The sequence below is a fragment of the Aquarana catesbeiana genome, linkage group LG01, assembly GCF_042186555.1.
Source record: "Aquarana catesbeiana isolate 2022-GZ linkage group LG01, ASM4218655v1, whole genome shotgun sequence".
Classification (NCBI taxonomy): Eukaryota; Metazoa; Chordata; class Amphibia; order Anura; family Ranidae; genus Aquarana; species Aquarana catesbeiana.
In genome coordinates, this window is record NC_133324.1 from 949,996,275 (window position 1) to 950,020,046 (window position 23,772).

General features: G+C 43.1%; 1 protein-coding gene across 1 annotated transcript in view; it reads left to right on the forward strand.

The window, feature by feature from the left end:
- The first annotated feature begins 584 nt into the window (after window positions 1–584).
- The window catches only part of LOC141121594 (von Willebrand factor A domain-containing protein 5A-like), a 76,987-nt gene continuing 53,799 nt past the window's right edge, over window positions 585–23,772 (forward strand). The window contains exons 1-3 of the mRNA XM_073611245.1: window positions 585–778; window positions 14,852–14,875; window positions 18,740–18,763. The gene's annotated coding sequence lies outside the window, so the exon portion shown is untranslated. The remainder of the gene's footprint in view (window positions 779–14,851; window positions 14,876–18,739; window positions 18,764–23,772) is intronic.

Sequence of the window (23,772 nt, forward strand, 5' to 3'; positions counted from 1 at the left end):
AGCTTCTTCACAGTACCAGAACCTTTAAGCCGACCCGTCAGAACTGTGAGGATAGGTTAGAGATAGGTGCATCCTCCAAGTAAGTCACCAGGCCCTTCTGAGAGACCAGCCTTCATCCTGGCTCTCTCCAGCAAGGGTCCTCCCCTGGATTTCCTCAGCTTGGCTCAGCTTCTTCCTAGCAGGCAAGACAGCCTAAGGACCACCTCTGCGGTAGTAGACCCCAGACAGGCTTCTGGGCCTACTTGCACAGCTGCAGTGACGTAGCCTCCAGCCTAGAGGGCCACAAGGTCAAGACTCCCTAAGCACATGGCATCTGTCCCATAAATACTCTCTCCCAGAATGCACAGTGGCAGGAACCTCCTACTGGGCTGTTTCTGAAAAAAGAATATTCATTAAAGTTTCACTAAGTTGTTATTCGCACACTGTCCCGTGGTACCAGTGACATCTACTGGCAACAGCGGGAACTGCACAACCAAGTCAATTCCAGAACAGATCTAGTAAACTATATACATTTAATCTGAGCTGGCTACAGCTCAGCCAAAAACTAAATTTACCTGCGAGCGCCTGGTCAACAGGAGCAGGGCGACACATTTTGTGTAAAAATACATACTGTTCCTTTAAGAAAAGAAAAAAAAAGTGTGAACATTTCCTAAAAGACTCCAATTCATTAATGATGCTGAGATAAAAAGACAAAATAAAAATACAAATTTTAGCTTTTCTTTCTGATATGTTTTAGCACCACCTGTTCCTGATTCCTCATCAAAAGTGGATTGTTATGGTAAGAACATTGCCCTTTATTTTCCAGTTACAATGTCATGTAGAAGTGAATGTCGGTAACAGTAGCTTTGTCCAGAGTGCTCAGTGCTAACAGTGTGAGTAGTTGGGTCACCGGTTACAAAAGGGTTAACTGTTTAGATTGCTGCTCGCTTCTGTCTGGTATAACTTGACGGTCGAAAGTTCAGAGAACTTTTGTGTGACCGTGTGTATGCAAGGCAAGCTTGAGCAGAATCCCGTCGGAAAAAACATCCAAGATTTTTCAGACGGAAATTACGCTCGTGTGTACGGGGCATTAATGTTGATTTTATATGACCACAAACTCCTGCCTAAGGTTTAGATGTTAGTGAATGCAGTTCCACAGTGTCCCCACTAGGGCACCTGAAGCCCCGCCCACACACTCTTTTAATCTTTACTTTCTGTTTCGTTTAACCACTTAAAGCGGTTGTATACCCGCTGAAATTTTTTTTTTCCCCTGTAAAGCAAAAGGCATAATGAGCTAGTATGGACCGCATACTAGCTCATTATGAAATACTTACCTTAGAACGAGGCGTCGGTATCTTACCTGGTCCACGCTGAGGGAGCTGTCATGTTGCCTCGGCGTGTCTTCCGGGTATCGCGGTTCCAGCGCTGTGAGTGGCTGGAGCCGCGATGTCATCACTCCCGCGCATGCGCGCGGGAGATTTCTTACCCGGGAAGGTCCGGCAGTTGCCGGGCCTTCAGCCGAGAATCCCCTGTGCGCATGCTCCGCTGCAGTCAGAGGCGCATAGCAAGGGGAATATCTCCTAAACCGTAAAGGTTTAGGAGATATTTTTTTTACCTACAGGTAAGCCTTATTATAGGCTTACCTGTAGGTAAAAGTAAAAAAAAAACACTATACAACCACTTTAAGGACCAAACCTATTTTTCAAACTAGTTGTTTACAAGTTAAAATCATTTTTTTGCTAGAAAATTACTTAGAACCCCCAAACACTATATATATATTTTTTCAACACCCTAGAGAATAATATGGTGGTTGTTACAATACTTCTTTATACACTATATTGTACATTACACACTCCTGCACTATATACACTATATTGTACATTACACACTCCTGCACTATATTGTACATTACACACTCCTGCACTATATTGTACATTACACACTCCTGCACTATATACACTATATTGTACATTACACACTCCTGCACTCTATACACTATATTGGCTACACCCGCTGTTCACCGCTGCGCGTGTCGCATTACTATTCCCCAGGGCACACAGAGGTATTTTACAATCTCATGCTACAAAAAAATTGCCAAGCACCGCTGAAGTGTTCCGGTTTGGCTCAAAGAAAACGTGGCAACCCTAAGCGCTGCTGCACCGCCTCCCTCCTCTCCTCGCATGCTGTACCGATCGGTGCAAGGAGAGGGGAGGAGCTGAACCAGACAAGCTCTGGTTTGTTGACATCTGATTGCTGCATCATTGGACGCAGCGACCATGTGGTAAAGGACCGCTGTCATTGGCCCTTTACCCCGATCCATGAAGTGCCGGGTCTGGAAGACCTGACAAACACGGACATTCCAGGGGGCACGCGGGAGCGCAATTCTGGGAGGACGTTATAGTACGCCCTTTCAGAGTTATCCAACTGCTCTGTAGCCACTTTTCAGCTATGGCCTGGTCGGCAAGTGGTTAAGCTCCACCCATGTCCTAGGGAAGATGCGGCTCTTTACCCATGTGATCGGCTGTGTCCAATAACAGCCAATCACATGAAAATGCGGAAGTGCCATGGGGGCGTGGCTACCGAGCTCCGTAATGGACATGTAGCTCAGGAGCTCCACAGCCAGCCGGAGTGAATCCGCCAACATCAGAGCTCACCAACGCCATCCAGCACCCACACAACCACCGCTGGACTGCTAAGCACCGCGGGGATGACAAGACGCAGGAAGAATCCTCAGCAGCCATCGAAACCATGTAGAAAGCAAAATGGAGGAATACACCTCATCCTACAATGTAATGGTGGAAGCACATACCACACAGGGAGAAGATTTAGCATGGATGAGAGATAAAATCGCAGATTTGGAGGACAGGTCCAGAAGGAACAATATAAAAATCAGGGGCATTCCTGAGTCCATTGCACCAAATCTCCTTCTTCAATACGCCCAAATCGTGTTCTCCACGCTAATTGCATCAGCTACAGCTACACGGATCCTCTGGCTTCGGAGCAAAGAGTTTTTCTTTTCTCCTTTACCCCCAGCACAGCAGCAGTTACGTCTGCCCAAGGATCAGTTGTAAGATCCAGTTCTTATGTTAACTTTTTATAACTTTTGTTCTCTTCTTTATTTGTTGATACATACAGCTACATCCAAAAAGAGCATCGATTATTGAAAGAGATAAACCGGACCCATCCTTCCTTTCCCAATATGAAGTGGCAAACTTCAGGAAACCATGTGACCGCAGTGAGTACCCACACCATACAGCAGTACAACAAGCAACCCCACACACTATGACCATCAAGTGTCTTTCAATTAACGCCAGGGGCCTTAACCACCCCGTTAAGCGTTTCTCTATGTGGCAAGAAGCCTGCAGTCAAGGGGCGGACATACTCTGTGTGCAGGAAACTCATTTTCAAATATCCAAGACCCCGCCTTGCACACACAAAGCTTTCCCACATGCGTTCCTGGCATGCACGCCTCACCAAAAAAAAGGAGGTGTACTCCTAGCCGTTAAAAACACCCTCTAATTCACACTTAAAGAATCCCTGATAGATGATAGCGGAAGATATATTATCATAACGGGAGATCTAAATTCTAAACCGTATACATTAGTATCACTATACGCCCCGAACACTCATCAACTACGCTTTGTGAGGAGGGTACTCAAAAAAGCGGTCTCCATGAAACATGGCAACCTTCTAATCTGCGGTGACTTTAACCTTACTACTGATCCGAATCTGGACGCTACCACCAAGAAATCCAGAAGTACCTCATCACTACAGTCGCTATTGCACAGAGAAGATCTGTTTGATGCATGGAGGTGTCTTCATGCAAACGAGAGAGACTACACTTTTTTCTCAAACAGACACTGCTCTTACTCCCGTATCGACATGTTCCTGACAGACAAATGGTTATTACAACAAGTAACAAGTGCACGAATCCATGAAATAACGTGGTCTGACCATGCAGCAATATCTCTGTCATTTAATGAAACAGGTGTCTCTCCTTCCTCCCCTATCTGGCGCTGTACTAATAGACTTCTACAAGAACCCAAAACCCACTTGATTATCTCTCAGCATCTCCAAAACTTCTTTATCTCCAATGAAACGTCGGTATCTGACCCACACATTCTATGGAATGCACATAAGGTTGTCATGAGCGGCATATTTATACAATTAGTATCCAGGGAATAAAAACGCTACACTACCACATTAAATACATTAATTTCTGAAATTCGCACCATGGAATCTAAAAACAAATGTTCTCCCACAACAACACTGACTAACGCTCTTTCCAAACTCCGGGAAAACCTTAGAGTACATCTATCCCAAAAATTTGACTTTCACCTTAGACGTTTAAAATTGAATCACTATGCTAACGCGAAAAGAGCGGGCAAATACCTGGCTGGAAGGTTAAAAGCAGCTTGCACCAAAACTAGGATAGCACACTTAGTTCACCCTACCCAAAACGTCAAAACAACTAATCCACAAGACATAGCAAACCAATTTGCAAAATACTATGGTGCACTATATAATCTACACACAGATGACTCTACACCACAACCATCCACGGAGAAGATACAAGAATTTCTACAAAAACTAAAACTTCCTTCCCTTTCAAGCACTGATTTAACTAATCTCAACGCACCCTTCACAACCACAGAAATAACAAAAACCATTGACACACTGCCTAATAGGGAAATCTCCAGGCCCTGATGGATTCTCTAATGAATACCTTAAATCCTTCAAAAATATACTAGCACCCTATTTAAAATTAGTATTCACACAAGCGGGGGAATCATTAAGTTTCCCACAAGAGATGCTGAGAGCTTACATAGTAACTCTACCCAAACCAGGTAAAGACCCCAACACACCAGCCAACTTCAGACCAATATCCCTCTTGAATTCGAACATTAAAGTCTATGCTAAACTCCTAGCCAGAAGATTAACAACCATAATCCCTAATATCATAAAACGTGACCAGATGGGCTTTGTGAAGGGGAGACAAACCTCCGATGCAACTAGGAGAATTGTTAATGTTATTTATCATGCTGTGCGTAGTCGAACGCCTTCTCTGCTATTGTATTTTTTTTTTTTTTGGGTGGAACCCCACTGTAAAGTAGTGGACATAGATGTCCAACATCCACTTGACATCCTAGAAGCCCAAATTCCAATGTTATCAACCAAACCACTTTTGCAACAAGGTATCACACAGATTTCGGATTTTTATGAAGAACAACAGCCTAAATCGGCGGAACAAATTCTCCACGACTATAAACTACCAAAAAAAACTTTATTTACCTGTATGCGCATATCACACTTTTTGAAATCCTATCACAAAAACCACGATACCTGCCAAAGCTTTGGAATTCTATTCCACTACCCACAATAATATCAAAGGGATATCTCTCTTCTACAATCTATTACAAAACAAACTGACTCTTAGAAAAACTGCTTCAATCCACAAATGGGAAACAGAGTTGGGAACCACACACACGATCGCACAATGGCAGTCTGCTTTTATGGAAACGCAGGACATTTACTACATATGTTTTGGCACTGCCCGTGCATAAAAAGTCTATGGAATCAGGTATTCCAACTTATTTCCTCACTCACTGGTATCCTCACACCTCCCAACCCAGCAATGGGAATCCTACACTTAGGAATAAAGAAATTTCCACCACACTTCAGATCAGTGGTTACCCACATTCTCCTAGAAACTAGGAACTTACTACTCCACCATTGGAAAGACACTACCTCCACCAACCTCTCGGACGTAGTACAAGCTGTCAATAACAACTACACCTTTGAGCGCCTCTTAGCAATAAATGCAATGCACAGTAAAATGTTCGATAGAAAATGGCTAATTTGGACAAACAGATTCCATAATCAATAATACTTAATACTGCTTAATACTAATATGATATAGAAATACGTGTATCAAAATATTCTATGTATCTTATTTTCCTTTCATTTTTTTATTATTTTTCTTTTTCTCTTCTGTTTATTGTTCGCTTTGTTATGTAACCTATTAAAAACCTATTAAAAATCTGAAAATCAATAAAAATTATTGAATTATAAAATGCGGAAGTGCCCTTTATCGGCTCTCCTTGCCTCACACTGACAGAGTGTGAGGTGAGGAGAGCCGATCAGAGGCATATCCTTGCAGGGGAGACCTGTATAGGTAGTCAGGGCACTAATCATCAGTGCAACCTCAACAGTGACCAGCAAGTGACACCAGGCTGTGCCCATCAGCGACGCCAGTCTGTGCCCATCAGCGACGCCAGTCTGTGCCCATCAGTGACACCAATCAGTGCTCATCAGTGTCCATCAGTGCCGTCTATCAGTGCCCATCTGGAAGGATCTTGACATCCGCAGCTGTAAATATAAATATTAGTAACTCCCGCGCTGTCAAAAAGGGCCTAAACTAATGGACACTGCTGCAATACCTGGGTGACTGATCCAAACAGACAAAATATAAAATAAAGAGAATGGTAATTGCGCTGTGACACAAGGGAAAAGGGAAGTGGAGAGTGGGAGGGACTAAGCAAAAAGTGAAGAGGTGGAAGCGGCCGAAGTGGATACGGCCACAGATGCACTAGAATGACATATAATAAATAAAGTGATGGAACAATGGTGTAACAGGACTAGCATATAGCAAATAGCCAAAAAATGACAAAATGTGAATGGATACAATATATATAAGTGAAAAAACTCAAAAGGACAGTCCAGGTAAAGATGATCTAGTAACAAAACTAGCACATAGTGACTGACATGTAGCTGGAGGCTGAATGTGGTAAGTCCATATGAATAAATAGATGTATGACAGTCCCACCACCAAGTAGCATAAAATTCCAAAAAAAAGAAAGAAATCTTCAGTGAAAACATCTCCGTGTCTGTAAGCATCTCACCTTGCTGCTGTAAGGTATACAGCTTGTGCTTAGTTGCAGACCATGGGCAGGCATGGATAACCCATCCGATGTTTGAAGCGGTTCCAATGGTGGATATACAGGACGATATATGAAAAAACGACATAAACAATAAATGTTTGTGGAAGATGGCAACAGAGGTATTGGAAAGATGCTCCGTGCCTGTGGCCTCTGGGAGGCCCCGGAGCTGCAGGTTGTTACGACAGCTTCGGTCCTCTAAGTCTTACAGGTGTAACTGTAGGGCTACCAGAGCATCCACATGCAAGACCTCTAAGGACACTACAGTGGGCAGAGGACCCTACAGTAGGATGTAGGGGGCAGAGGACCCTACAATGGGGGATGCAGGGGGCAGAGGTCACTACAGTGGGGGATGCAGGGGGCAAAGGACACTACAGTGGGGGATGCAGGGGGCAGAGGACACTACAATGGGGGGGGGGGGGGGGGGGCAGAGGACACTACAATGGAGGATGCAGGGGGCAGAGGACACTACGGTGGGGGATGCAGGGGGCAGAGGACACTACGGTGGGATGCAGGGGACAGAGGACACTACAGTCGGGGATATAGGGGGCAGGGGTCACTACAGTGGGGGATGCAGGGGGCAGAGGACACTACAGTGGGGTATGCAGGGGGCAGAGGACACTACAATGGGGAGCGCAGGAAACTTGCTTTGGGGGAGGGGGCAGAGGACACTATCGGAGTGATGTAAAGGGGGACAGAGGACACTGCAATAGGTGGGGGGGTTCTATTAGGGACCCCTTCTCCCCTGGGGACAGGGACCCCATTTCCCCATTTCCCTAGCAAAAAAATATATGATTTTTACATGTACTGTAGGAGAGGAGTGGCAGAATTGCCTTGGGCTGGAAGTGGATAAACATTTTAGGGGGACCACACACTCTTTTTTTTAACTTAGGCAAAAAACCCTTATTCTTTTTAACCACTTGCCGACCGCCTCACGCTGATATACGTCAGCAGAATGGCACGGGCAGGCAGAATCACGTACCCCCCCCCCCCGGTGCCCGAGGCGGACGGGATTTGTTCCCGATCGATCAGAGGTGAGGGGGAGGCCATCCATTCGTGGCCACCCCCTCGCGATCGCTCCCAGAGAATGAAATCCTTCCTCTGCCTCTGTAATGTAAACAGAGGCAGAGGAAATGTCATCTCTCCTCGAGCCGGTCTTTTCTTTCCGGCGCCGAGGAGAGAAGACATCCAAGTAAGTGCACCAACACTACACTTTCAGTAGAACACACTAGGCACACTTTTCAACCCCCATCACCCCCCGATCACCCCCCTGTACCCCCTGTCACAGTGACACCAATAGCAGGTTTTTTTTTTGCATTGGTGTCAGTTTGTGACAGTTATAAGTGTTAGGGCAGTTAGGGTTAGCCCCCTTTAGGTCTAGGGTACCCCCCTTTAGGTCTAGGGTACCCCCCTAACCCCCCCTAATAAAGGTTAACCCCTTGATCACCCCCTGTCGCCAGTGTCACTAAGCGATCATTTTTCTGATCGCTGCATTAGTGACACAGGTGACACTAGTTAGGGAGGTAAGTATACAGGTTCGCCGTCAGTGTTTTATAGTGACAGGGACCCCCATATACTACCTACTAAAGGTTTTAACCCCCTGATTGCCCCCTAGTTAACCCTTTCACCAGTGATCACCGTATAACTGTTACGGGTGACACTGGTTAGTTAGTTTGTTTTTTGTAGTTTATTATAGTTTCAGGGTGCCCGCCATTTATTTCCTAATAAAGGTTTAACCCCTTAATTGCCCGGCGGTGATATAAGTTACCTTTTAGGGTCAGATAAGGTCTGCGTCGCCCCAAGCAGCGTCAGGTTAGCGCTAGTACCGCTAACACCCACGCACGCAGCATACACCTCCCTTAGTGCTATAGTATCTGAACGGATCAATATCTGATCCGATCAGATCTATACTAGCATCCCCAGCAGTTTAGGGTCCCCAAAAACGCAGTGTTAGTGGGATCAGCCCAGATACCTGCTAGCACCTGCGTTTTGCCCCTCGGCCCAGCCCTGCCGAGCCCACCCAAGTGCAGTATCGATCGATAACTGTCACTTACAAAACACTAAGCACACATAACTGCAGCATTCGCAGAGTCAGGCCTGATCCCTGCGATCACTAACAGTTTTTGGTAGCGTTTTGAATCAGTTGCTAACAGTCAGGAGCTTTTTTGCCTGTGAGTCTCACTAGTGTACCCCTAAATTTAGAGCCCAAAATGGCAAATCGAAGGTACACTAGTGAAGAGGCCTACACGTTTCTGAGCATGACAGATAGTGAAGAGGAAGTCACTCATCTGTCAGATTCAGGCTCAGAATACGAACCTGTAGAGGACAGCGGCTCCATGACAGATAGCTCTGACGACGGAGTTGTGGTCCCTGCTAAGGTCAGGCGTACCAGACCCCAATCATCTTCTTCTGTCCTTGAAGTGCAAAAACCGCAGGGCTCTCGTATGGAGCAGAGAAATACTAGCGCCGCCATTCCTTCTGGTGAACTGGCAAGCACCAGCGGCCTAGTACACCCTGGTCGTACATCCAGCACTGCAGTAACACGTGGTGACGTGGCGAGTCCCATAAGTGAAGTTCAAGCTGGCGAGGTGGCAAGCACTAGTAGTGTCCCGCTGCCACCAAGAACACGAACACAGGCCCGTCGTGCCCATAGTGCCCTTCCTGCTGCATTCGCCAATCTGAATTAGGAACCCACCACTTCTGCATTACCCGTACTTCCCCCATTCACTGGCCAACCCGGAATTCAGGTAGAAACAGTTGATTTTACGCCACTGGATTTTTATTCGCTGTTTTTCACCGAAGATCTCTATAGATCTATTGTGGACCAAAGCAATTTATACGCTGGTCAACACATCGCCACTATTCCCCAGTCCTCCCTTGCCAGAGATTGGAGACCAATTACGGTCTCCGAATTTAAGAACTTTCTGGGCCTTTCCCTCAACATGGGCATAAATAAAAAGAGTGAGTTGCGGTCATATTAGTCCACTGACCCAATTTACCATATGTCCGTGTTCTCTGCCTCCATGACCAGGGCACGATACGAGCAGATTTTGCGGTTCATGCACTTCAACAACAATGAACTCTGTCGTCCTCGTGGAGACCCTGAATACGATCAGCTCTACAAAATTTGGCCCCTCGTAAACCACTTCAACCAACGTTTTGCAGACTTGTTTACCCCCCATCAAGTTGTCTGCATTGATGAGTCCCTGATTAAATTTTCTGGCCGCTTGTCATTCAAACAGTACCTTCCCAGCGAACGTGCCAGATACGGGGTCAAGATGTATAATCTCTGTGACAGGGCCACAGGCTATACATGTAGTTTTATGGTTTACGAGGGCAAAGATAGTCACGTAGAGCTGACAAACTGCCCTGACTACATAGGAAGTGCTGGCAAGATAGTGTGGGACTTGGTGTCACCCTTATTCAGAAAGGGGTACCACTTGTACGTGGACAATTATCACACGAGCGTGCCACTTTTTAGTCACCTTTTTGATCAACAGATTGGAGCATGTGGCACCGTGCGATCTAATCGCCGGGGCTTTCCCTAGAGGCTTGTAGATTCCCGTCTTAGGCTGGGGGAGAGAGCCTGCTTGCAGTGAAATAACTTGCTCGCTATGAAGTGGAGGGATAAGAAGAATGTTTTCGTTCTTACCTCCCTTCATGCATACATGACGACCCAAATTACTATGGCGACTGGTGTTGTGGAGAAACCCCTCTGTGTCCACAAATATAACCAAAATATGGTAGGGGTAGACCTCAATGACCAGTTGTTGGCGCCGTACCTAGTTGCCCGTAAGGCCAGACGCTGGTACAAAAAAGTGTCTGTTTATTTATTTCAATTGGCTTTTCTGAACGCTCATGTGCTATACAGAGCTTCAGGACAGACTGGATCCTTCCTTAAATTCCAGGAAGAGATCGTCAGAGCCCTTCTGTTTCCAGACAGTGCTCCACCTCACCTTCCCCAACCAAATGCAGTAAGCCAGCTGCATGAGAGGCATTTTCCTTATGTCCTCCCGAGTACCCCTACCCAACGAGCCCCCCAAATAAGATGTCGTGTCTGCAGCAAGCGCGGATATAGGCGTGACACCCGGTATTATTGCCCCTCCTGTCCTGACAATCCTGGTCTATGCATTGGTGAATGTTTTGAACGCTACCATACACTAGTTGAGTATTAGCGTAGGGTACAGCACTGCACAGACTAGGCACACTTTCACAGGGTCTCCCAAGATGCCATCACATTTTGAGAGACCCAAACCTGGTACCAGTTACAAAAGTTAAAGTTACTAAAAAAAGTGTAAAAAAAATAAAAAAAAATAAAAACACAAAAAAAATATAAAATAAAAAAAACAAAAATAGTTGTTGTTTTATTGTTCTCTCTCTCTCTATTCCCTCTCTATTGTTCTGCTCTTTTTTACTGTATTCTATTCTGCAATGTGTTATTGTTATTATGTTTTACCATGTTTGCTTTTCAGATATGCAATTTTTTTATACTTTACTGTGTTTTATTGGTAACCATTTTTTTGTTTTCAGGTACGCCATTCAGCTGCAGAGCGGATTTATTTATCTTGACAGCAACAGCGTTTGCTCCCACGATACATAAAGCCGTGACTCCAGCGCTGTCGGAGGTGATTTCACCACCACAGTTACATACTTCCGCATATATGCCGAAGCGTGGGGGCAGCAGTGGGTGGAAGAGCGATTTGCTCCTGCCTTTTGCGGGAGGATGCCCCCATGCTTCGGCATATATATATTTTAGGCACAGGTTGCGTTAAATGTTTTATTTTTTACTATTTTTTTTTGTATTTGCTTTGCAGGTATGGTAAGTCTTACTGTTATACTGAAATGTTACTTTGTTTTATTGTTAACCATCATTTGCTTAGCAGGTACGCCATTCAGTTGCAGCACGGATTTATTTATCTTGACAGCAACAGCGTTTGCTCCCATGATATATAAAGCCGTGACTCCAGCGCTGTCGGAGGTGATTTCACCACCACAGTTACATACTTCAGCATATATGCCGAAGCGTGGGGGCAGCAGAGGGCGGAGGAGCGATTTGTTCCTAACTTTTGCGGGAGGATGCCCCCATGCTTCGGCATATATATACGGTGCATGTATTCCCATCATTAGAAGTGGGTGGATGAAGGGAGGTATTCTAATGGTGGGCATACCCACCGATCAATATCTTTTTTTCGTTCAGCCCACAGGCTGCATGACAAAAAAGTTTACAATATATGCCCAACAAGGACCAGCAACGTACTGGTATGTTGCTGGACTTTGAGTGGTTATACCAGAATGATGCCTGCAGGTTTAGGTATCATCTTGGTAACATTGTTTTCAGCCACCTTTCATGTAAAAGCAATCCTAGTGGCTAATTAGCCTCTAGACTGCTTTTACAAGCAGTGGGAGGGAATCCCCCCCCACACACCGTCTTCCATGTTTTTCTCTGGCTCTCCTGTCCCAACAGGGAACCTGAGAATGCAGCCGGTGATTCAGCCAGCTGACCATAGAGCTGATCAGAGACCAGAGTGGCTCCAAACATCTCTATGGCCTAAGAAATCAGAAGCTACGAGCATTTCATGACTTAGATTTCGCCGGATTTAAACAGCGCCATTGGGAAATTGGGAAAGCATTTTATCACACTGATCTTGGTGTGGTCAGATGCTTTGAGGGCAGAGGAGAGATCTAGGGTCTAATAGACCCCAGTTTTTTCAAAAAAGAGTACCTGTCACTACCTATTGCTATCATAGGGGATATTTACATTCCCTGGGATAACAATAGAAAAGATTTTTTAAAAAAATGAAAGGAACAGTTTAAAAATAAGATAAAAAAGCAAAAAAATAATAAAGAAAAAAAAATAAGGACACCCCTGTCCCCCCCTGCTCTCGCGCAAAGGCGAACACAAGCGTCGGTCTGGCGTCAAATGTAAACAGCAATTGCACCATGCATGTGAGGTATCACCGCGAAGGTCAGATCGAGGGCAGTAATTTTAGCAGTAGACCTCCTCTGTAAATCTAAAGTGGTAACCTGTAAAGGCTTTTAAAGGCTTTTAAAAATGTATTTAGTTTGTGCGCAATTTTAAAGCATGTCATGTTTGGTATCCATGTACTCGGCCTAAGATCATCTTTTTTATGTCATCAAACATTTGGGAAATATAGTGTGTTTTAGTGCATTAAAATTTTTCCCAAAAAAACATTTGAAAAATCGCTGCGCAATTACTGTGTGAAAAAAAAGAAAAATGAAACACCCACCATTTTAATCTGTAGGGCATTTGCTTTAAAAAAATATATAATGTTTGGGGGTTCAAAGTAATTTTCTTGCAAAAAAAAATTATTTTTTCATGTAAACAAAAAGTGTCAGCAAGGGCTTTGTCTTCAAGTGGTTAGAAGAGTGGGTGATGTGTGACATAAGCTTCTAAATGTTGTGCATAAAATGCCAGAACAGTTCAAACCCCCCCCAAATGACCCCATTTTAGAAAGTAGGCACCCCAAGCTATTTGCTGAGAGGCATGTCGAATCCATGGAATATTTTATATTGTGACACAAGTTGCGGGAAAAAGACAAATTTTTTTTTTTGAACAAAGTTGTCACTAAATGATATATTGCTCAAACATGCCATGGGAATATGTGAAATTACACCCCAAAATACATTCTGTTGTTTCTCCTGGGTATGGGGATACCACATGTGTGAGCCTTTTTGGGAGCCTAGCCGCGTACGGGACCCCGAAAACCAAGCACCGCCTTCAGGCTTTCTAAGGGCGTAAATTTTTGATTTCACTCTTCACTGCCTATCACAGTTGTGCAAAAAAAAAAAAAAAAAATTGTCACTTTCCCGCAACTTGTGTCAAAATATAAAATATTCCATGGGCTCAACATGCCTCTCAGCAAATAGCTTGGGGTGTCTACTTTCCAAAATGGGGTCATTTGGGGGGGGGGGGGGGGTTGTGCTATCTGGGCATTTTATGGCCTTCAAAACTGTGATAGGTAGTGAGGAGTGAAATCAAAAATTTATGCCCTTAGAAATCCTGAAGGCAGTGATTGGTTTTCGGGGCCCCGTACGCGGCTAGGCTCCCAAAAAGTCCCACACATGTGGTATCCCTGTACTCAGGAGAAGCAGCTGAATGTATTTTGGGGTGCAATTCCACATATGCCCATGGCCTGTGTGAGCAATATATCATTTAGTGACAACTTTTTGTAAATTTTTTTTTTTTGTCATTATTCAATCACTTGGGACAAAAAAAATAAATAATCAGTGGTCTCAACATGCCTCTCAGCAATTTCCTTGGGGTGTCTACTTTCAAAAATGTGGTCATTTGGGGGGGTTTTGTACCGCCCTGCCATTTTAGCACCTCAAGAAATGACATAGGGAGTCATAAACTAAAAGCTGTGTAAATTCCAGAAAATGTACCCTAGTTCGTAGACGCTATAACTTTTGCGCAAACCAATAAATATACGCTTATTCATTTTTTTTACCAAAGACATGTGGCCGAATACATTTTGGCTTAAATGTATGTCTAAAATTGAGTTTATTGGATTTTTTTTATAACAAAAAGTAGAAAATATCATTTTTTTTCAAAAATTTTAGTTTTTTTCCGTTTATAGCGCAAAAAATAAAAACCGCAGAGGTGATCAAATACCATCAAAATAAAGCTCTATTTGTGGGACGCAAATTTCGTTTGGGTACAGCATTGCATGACTGCGCAATTAGCAGTTAAAGCGACGCAGTGCCAAATTGTAAAAAGTGCTCTGGTCAGGAAGGGGGTAAAACCTGCCGGGGCTGAAGTGGTTAAGCAAAGCAAAAAATAAAAATAAAACATGAGGGAAACAGTGATGATACACCTAAAAAATCATAATACATCCTTTTGCAGTCAGAGATTGAAGGTAAAAAGATCAAATAAAATATTAATTTTAGCTTTTTTTTCTGTTATGTTTTTGCAGAAACTAAGGCGATTCCTTCATGCAGTAAGAACGGTTATCTTTATTTTCCAGTCATGTTGAAGTAAATGTCTGAAAAACAAAATGTATGCATTACACGCACATTTACCCACATTTTATCCACTTAAAAATGTTGCAAGTAAAAAAAAACCTGAGATGTTCTGGCAACTGCTTATCCCCCAGCCCTCTCCACCCCTGCCCAGATCCATACATTGATTTATTTCCCAGCAAAACAATGCTGTGTCCTTGACTCCCAGTTCACACATTGTGTATGGAAAGGGCTCTTGGGAGATGTAGTTCTGGGGACATATCTATATCAATAAGGAATGAGCTTGTGTTGATGCCACAAAGTATTTAGAGTTGTTTCTCTAAGGTAAAAGAAAAACTATGAAGGCTGGGGCATGTCCTCCCAACCCCCCCCCCCCAAAAAAATCTTTATCTGAGCTCCCTCCAATCCAGCGATGTTCACAATAGCCTTGGCAGTCCCGGCACTCTCCCTCCTCATTGGCTAAGACAGCAGCGGGAGCCCATTGCATAAAGCTGGTGGCATGCCTACAAGAGGTCCAGACAGGATTTGGAGATGAAGGTCTTCTCATGTTCTCTCAAATTTGGGAACTAGGTGCCCTGCAAATGGGTGTCGCTTTGCCCCCCCAGGTACTCTCCCATTGTGTGGGGTCCCAATTCAGTCATGATGCTGAGATAAAAAGCCAAAATAAAAATACAAATTTTAGCTTTTCTTTCTGATATGTTTTAGCACCACCTGCTTCTGAATTCTCACCATTGGACATAAATGATTATGGTAAGAACTAGAGTTGGGCGAATGGTTCGACCTGAGCATGAGTTCATCCAACACACATATTTGCAGGGTGTTCACCCCGCCGAACGCTCTGCAATGCACTGCGTGCTGCACAGTGCATTTTGCACCCTGATTGGGCAAAGCTTTGCCCAATCAAGGTGCAGTATAAGCTGGTTGTTAAGGAGCGGGGTCGGGAAACCCGCCACGGCGACCTTAACAACCAATGAGTCATCAACTGTCAGTGGATTTCCCCGCTGACAGCTAAATAAGAAAAAAAAAAGTTGCCGGTTAAAAAAAAAAGAAAACAATGGCGTGGGGTCCCCCCACCAGTCCATACCAGGTCCTTCGGGTCTGGTATGGATTTTAAGGGGAACCCCATGCCAAAATGTAAAAACAAACGGTGTGTGGGCCCCCACCACCCCCTGCAAGGTACTCTCTCATTGCTGAAGGCATTTGACGCAGTATGGGGCTACCACGGCATCCACATGCAAGACCACTAAGGACACTACAGTGGGGGATGCAGGGGGCAGAGGCCATGACAGTGGGGGATGCAGGAGGCGGAGGACATTACGGTGGGATGCAGGGGGCAAAGAACACTACAATGGGGGATGCAGGGGGCAGAGGACACTACAATGGGGGGGAGGGCAGAGGACACTACAATGGGGGATGCAGGGGGCAGAGGAAACTACAATGGGGAATGCAGGGGGCAGAGGTCACTACAATGGGGGATGCAGGGAGAAGAGGACACTACAACGGGGGGGGGCAGAGGACACTACAATGGGGGATGCAGGGGGCAGAGGACACTACGATGGAGGATGCAGGGGGCAGAGGTCACTACAATGGGGGATGCAGGGAGAAGAGGACACTACAGTGGGGAATGCAGGGGGCAGAGGTCACTACAATGGGGGATGTAGGGGGCAGAGGACACTACAGTGGGGGATGCAGGGGGCAGGGGACACTACGGTGGGGGATGCAGGGAGCAGAGGTCACTACAATGGGGGATGCAGGGGGCAGAGGTCACTACAATGGGGGATGCAGGGGGCAGAGGACACTACAATGGGGGATGTAGGGGGCAGAGGACACTACAGTGGGGGATGCAGGGGGCAGAGGACACTACAATGAGGGGCGCAGGAAACTTGATTTGGGGGAGGGGGCAGGAGACACTATCAGAGTCATGTAAAGGGGGACAGAGGACACTGCAATAGGTGGGGGGCTCTATTAGGGACCCCCTTCTCCCCTGGGGACAGGGACCTCATTTCCTTAGGGACAGGAACCCCATGTCCAGACCATTCTGGGTGCCAGGATGGGGGAGGGGGCAGTAAAATCTGAATCCCCAGCCACTTGCTCCCTCAGGGTGAACTGGCTTTGTATTAGTGAAGCACCTTAAAATGAGATAAAACTGTACTGTTATTATTATTATGTTAGGATTATTATTATCTTAATTTATTAGCAGGTGAATGCGGCCCCCCATGCATTCACATGAATTGAATCTGGCCCTTAAGTGGAATAAGGTTGCTGACCCCTGCCCTAGGGTCTCTGCTAAAACAATATATATAATGCTTGGGGGTTCTGAGTAATTTTCTAGCAAAAAAAATGATGACTCTTACATGTAGGAGAGAAGTGCCAGAATTGGCTTGGGCTGGAAGTGGTTAACCACTTCCCGCCCGGCCCATAGCAGATGACGGCTGGGCGGTGGTTCAGTTATCCTGACTGGGCGTCATATGACGTCCAGCAGGATAACATGCCGCCACGTGCCCGCGGGGGCGCGCATCGCAGCGATCGGTGGATCGGTGTGTCAGTCTGACACACCGCTACACCGATCTTGGTAAAGAGCCTCCGGCGGAGGCTCTTTACCATGTGATCAGCCGTGTCCAATCATGGCTGATCACGATGTCAATAGGAAGAGCCGTTGATCGAGTAGAGGAGAACCGATCGGCAGCTCTCCTGGCAGGGGGGGTCTGTGCTGATTGTTTATCAGCGCAGCCCCCCCTCAGATCACCACACTGCACCACCAGGGAGGCCACTAGGACCACCAGGGAAGGGGCAACATGTGGATGGCCAGGTATGTACCCCATGGCCATCCACATGTTCCCAATGTGCCCAATCTGTGCCCACAAATGGGCACTGATTGGCACCATTATGTTGCAGTGATGCCCAGCAATGCCACCCTTAGGGGCATCAGTGCAAACAATCAGTGTCATCAGTGCCACCCATCAGTGTCCATCGGTGCCACCTGTCAGTGCTCATCCGTGCCCATCAGTGTCCACCTATCAGTGCCCATCCCTGCCCATCTGTGCCAACTATCAGTGCCACCCATAAGTACCCATCAATGCCACCTACGAGTGCCCATCAGTGCCGCCTATGAGTGCCCATCAGTGCCGCCTATGAGTGCCCATCAGTGCCGCATACCAGTGCCACCTATCAGTGCCCATCAGTGCCACCTATCAGTGCCCATCAGTGCCGCCTATCAGTGCCCATTATCAGTGCCCGTCAGTGCCACCTCATCAGTGCCACCTCATCGATGCCCATCAGTGCCGCCGTATCAGTGCCCGTCAGTGCAGCCATATCAGTTCCCCGTCATTGAAGAAGAAAACGTACTTATTTACAAAAATTTTTAATAGAAACAGAGAAAAACTTTTTTTTTTTCAAAATTTTCAGTCTTTTTTTATTTGTTGCGCAAAAAATAAAAACCGCAGAGGTGATCAAATACCACCAAAAGAAAGCTCTATTTGTGGGAACAAAATGATAAAAAAAATTGTTTGGGTACAGTGTTGAATGACCGCACAATTGTCATTCAAAGTGCGACAGCGCTGAAAGCTGAAAATTGGCCTGGGCGGGAAGGTGTCTAAGTGCCTGGTATTGAAGTGGTTAAACATTTTAGGGGGACCACACACTTTTTTTTTTTTTAACTTAGGCAATACACCCTTATTCTTTTTAAGCAAAGCAAAAAATAAAAAATAAAACATGATGAAAACAGTGATGATACACCTAAAAAATCATAATACATCCTTTTGTAGGCAAGCAGTCAGAGATTGAAGGTATAAAGATCAAATAAAATACTAATTTTAGTTTTTTTTTCTGTTATGTTTTTGCAGGATCTAAAAGGATTCTTTCATTCGGTAAGAATGGTTATCTTTATTTTCCAGTCATATGTCTGAAAAACAAAATGTATGCATTACACGCACATTTCCCACATTTTATCCACTTAAAAATGTTGCAAGTATAAAAAAAAACCTGAGGTGTTCTGGCAACTGCTTATCCCCCAGCCCTCTCCACCCCTGCCCAGATCCATACATTGATTTATTTCCCAGCAAAACAATGCTGTTGCCTTGACTCCCATAAGCCAGTTCACACACTGTGTATGGAAAGGGCTCTTGGGAGAAAACATATTCAAATCGAATTTGAAAACATATTCAAATCGAATTCAAAAATAAATTCGAATCGAATTCGAAAACATATTCGAATCGAATTCGAAAACATATTCAAATCGAATTTGAAGACAAATTCGAATCGAATTTGCAAAAAAATTTGAATCGAATTCGAAAAAAATAGAAAACCTTTTTCTAAAAAAAACAATGATAGAATATAAAATAATAAAGCAATAGAATATATATATATATATATATATATATATATAATTTTTTTTTTATTATTCTCTTCTTTTTTTTTTATGCTTTTCTTTTCTATTATTTTATATTCTATAATAGTCTTTTCAATTCAAATTCAAATTCATTCTATACAAAATTCGAATTTCAGAACATGGCTTCTGAAGTTTAAATTTCGTATAGAATGCATTCGAATTCGAATAGAAAAGATTAGAACAGAAAATAATAGAAAAGAATAGACTAGAAAAACAATAGAACAGAATAGAAGAAAATATAATATATATATTATATTTTCTTCTATTCTGTTCTATTGTTTTTCTAGTCTATTCTTTTCTATTCTATTCTAATCTTTTATATTCAAATTTGATTTCGGTCTATATGAAATTCGAATTTTGGAAGATGTTTTATATATATATATATATATATATATATATATATATATATATATATATATATATATATATATATATATATATATAATATATATATTCTATTCTGTTCTATTGTTTTTCTAGTCTTTTCTCTTCTACTCTATTCTAATCTTTTCTATTCAAATTCGAATTCATTTTATAAGAAATTCAAATTTCGGAAGATGGTTTTATATATATATATATATATATATATATATATATATATATATATATATTTTTTTTTTTTTTTATTTATTTATTTTTATTTTGTTCTATGCTGGTCTATTGTTTTTCTATTCTTTTCTATTTTTTCTATTCTGTTTTAGTCTTTTCTATTAGAATTCGATTTCATTCTATTTCATTCTGTTTCTGTATAACCATTTTCAGAAATTCAAATTTCGTATTTAAATAGAAAAGATTAGAACAAAATAGAAAAGAATAGAAAAACAATAGACCAGCATAGAACACAATAAAAAAAAAATATATATATATAAAACCATCTTCCGAAATTGGAATTTGGTACAGAATGAATTCAAATAGAAAAGATTAGAATAGAACAGAAAATAATATAAAAGAATAGCATAGAAAAACAATAGAACAGAATAGAAAAAAATATAAAATATTCTATTCTAATTCATTCTGTACCAAATTCCAGTTTCGGGAGATGGTTTTATTTATATATATATACTGTTCTATTGTTTTTCTATTCTATTCTTTTCTATTAGAATTTGATTTCATTCTATTTCTATATAACCATTTTCCGAAATTCGAATTTTGTATAGAATGAATTTGAATTCAAATAGAAAAGATCAGAATATAATAGAAAATAATAGAAAACCAATAGAACAGAATAGAAAAAATATAATATATATATATATATATATATATATATATATATATATATATATATATATATATATATATATATATATATGTGTATATATATATATATATATATATATATATATATATATATATATATATATATATATATATATATATATATATATATATATATAATATATATATATATAAAACCATCTTCCGAAATTCAAATTTCGTATAAAATGAATTTGAATAGAAAAGATTAAAATAGAGTAGAAAGAATAGACTAGAAAAACAATAGAACAGAATAGAATAAGATATAATATATATATATTATATTTTATTCTGTTCTGTTCTATTGTTTTTCTAGTCTATTCTTTTCTATTATTTTCTATTCAAATTTGAATTCATTCTCTACGAAATTCGAATTTTAGAAGCCATCTTCCGAAATTCGAATTTCGTATAGAATGAATTCAAATAGAAAAGTTTAGAATAGAATAAAAAAGAATAGCATAGAAAAACAATGAAACAGAATAGAAAAAAATATAATATATATATTCTATTTTATTCTCTTCTGTTCTATTGTTTTTCTAGTCTATTCTATTTCTATTATTTTCTATTCTAATCTTTTCTATTCAAATTCGAATTCATTCTATACGAAATTCTAATTTTAGAAGCCATCTTCCGAAATTCTAATTTCGCATAGAATTAATTCAAATTCGAATAGAAAAGTTTAGAATAGAAAGGAATAGCATAGAAAAACAATGGAACAGAATAGAAAAAATATATAATATAATTTGACAGTTTTTTCGAATGTGGTAGAATTTTTTCGAATTTTACAGTTTTTTCGAATGTGGTAGAATTTTTTCGAATTTGACAGTTTTTTTCGAATGTGGTAGAATTTTTTCGAATTTGATAGTTTTTTCGAATACGGTCGAATTTTTTCGAATGCTGACGAATTTTTTCGAATTCGAATACGAAACGAAACGAATTCCGAAAACGAATGTAACGAATGCAACGAATTTAACTAAACGAATTTAGTTAAATAACATATCGAAACGAAACGAATTTTTTCATCCTGCACATGTCTAAAATCCATATCAATAAGGACTGAGCTGGTGTTGAATCCACAGACTACTAAGAGTTGTTTCTCTAAGGTAAAAGAAAAACTATGAAGGCTGGGGCATGTCCTACCAACCCCCCCCCCAAAAAAAATCTTTATCTGAGCTCCCTCCGATCCAGCGATGTTCATGATAGCCTTGGCTGTCCTGGCGCTCTCCCTCCTTATTAGCTGAGACAGCAGCGGGAGCCCATTGCCTACAGCTGGTGGCATGCCTACGAGAAGTCCAGACAGGATTTGGAGATGAAGGTCTTCTCATGTTCTCTCAAATTTGGGAACTAGGTGCCTTGCAAAGACAAAAAAAATACAAATTTTAGCTTTTCTTTCTGCTATGATTTAGCACCACCTGCTTCTGAATTCTCATCATTGGACATAAATGATTATGGTAGAACTGCGTGCTGCACTGTGCATTTTGCACCTTGATTGGGCAAAGCTTTGCCCAATCAGGTTGCAGTATAAGCTGGTTGTTAAGGAGCGGGTCCGGGAAATTGGCCACGGCGACCTTAACAACCAATGAGTCATCAGCTGTCAGTGGGTTTCCCCGCCGACAGCTGAATAAGAAAAAAAAGAAAAGTTGCCGGTGGTAAGCAATTTTTCATGGACGATGGTCAGTGTTGGCGGTTCAATCATCATGGCACCATGGTTGATATGGTGTCAGGGTGATTGAAGCGCATTGTTTCTATTGTTCTAATATATAATGCCACCAGATGCAGCTTGTTACTTGCCACTGTCACCTGCCACCTGATGCGGATTGTCACTTGCCATGTCACCTGCCACCATTTGCAGATTGCCACTTGCCATGTCACCTGGCACCAGATGTGGATTGTCACTTGCCAACTGACGTGGATTGTCACTTGCCATGCCAGCCAGTGCCACCAAATGTGCATTGTTGCTGTATTGGTGGCAGGCTGTCAGCACTGGTCCAGTTAGTGAGGGTAGGAGAGCGGTGATGTGGGTGGGCAGTGAGAGATGATGTCATCTTTGCTCGTCTGCCCGCTCACTTCTTTCCTCTCTTTTAGACTACTTTCACACTGAGGCACTTTACACTAAATATTGCGCCTACAAAGCGCCTGTAAAGCACCTCTCCTGTCACTCCAGTGTGAAAGCCCGAGTGATTTTCACACTGGGGCAGTGCGCTTGCTGGACGTTAAAAAAAGTCCTGCAAGCAGCATCTTTTGCGCGCTTTAGGAGCAGTGTATACACCGCTCCTAAAATGCCCCTGCCATTGAAATCAATGGGCAGCACCGCCGAAGCACCTGCAAAGTGCTTCGGTAGCAGAGCTTTGCGGGCACTATTAACCCCTTCATTGGCCGCTAGCGGGGGGTTAAAAGTGCCCCGCTAGTGGCCGAAAAGCACTGCTTAAACTACAGTAAAGCGCCGCTAAAAATATCGGCGCTTTACCGTCGATCAGGGGCGTAACTACCACCATAGCGACCCATGCGGGCGCTATGGGGCCCGCAGGCGAGTGGGGCCCAGTGAGAATAAGAGTACCGCCGGCACAGTCTCCCAGCCAGGGGAAGAGAGAGGAAAGGAAGAGGCGAGCTGTCCGTATCAGCAGAGAGCTGAATTGCCCGATGTAAGAGCTTTCATTAGAACTTCCAGTGTTACCGGGGCTCACGTCACATAGCTCCACCTTTTGGTCCGATGCCTTTGATAGACAGAACGCCAATCCAATGCGGGACATGTGACGTCATCAAAGGCGTCGGGCCAAGAGGTGGGGCTATGTGACGATGAGCCTCGGGAAGACAGGAAATTCAAATGAAAGCTATTACAGCGGGCAATCCCGCTCTCTGCTGATCCAGTTGGCTTGCCTCTTCCTCTGCATAGGTGGGGTTGTATGGGGCACAGGCAGACCAGGCTGTATTGGGCACAGGTCATGCTGTATTGGGCACAGATCACGCTGTATTGGGCACAGATCACACTGTATTGGGCACAGGTCACGCTGTATGGGGCACAGTTCACGGTGTATATGGCACAGGTCACGCTGCATTGACACTAGGGCAGCTGTGGGGGGGGGCTGTTTGCAGGGGGGCCCCATACAACATTTTGCTATGGGGCCCTGCTATTTCTAGTTATGCCCCTGCCGTCGATGTCCCCCTCGCCACATTGTGAAAGTGCCCTTAGAGTAGCCTCTGTGTGTGGGACCTCTGCTGCAGGGAAGGCAGAGA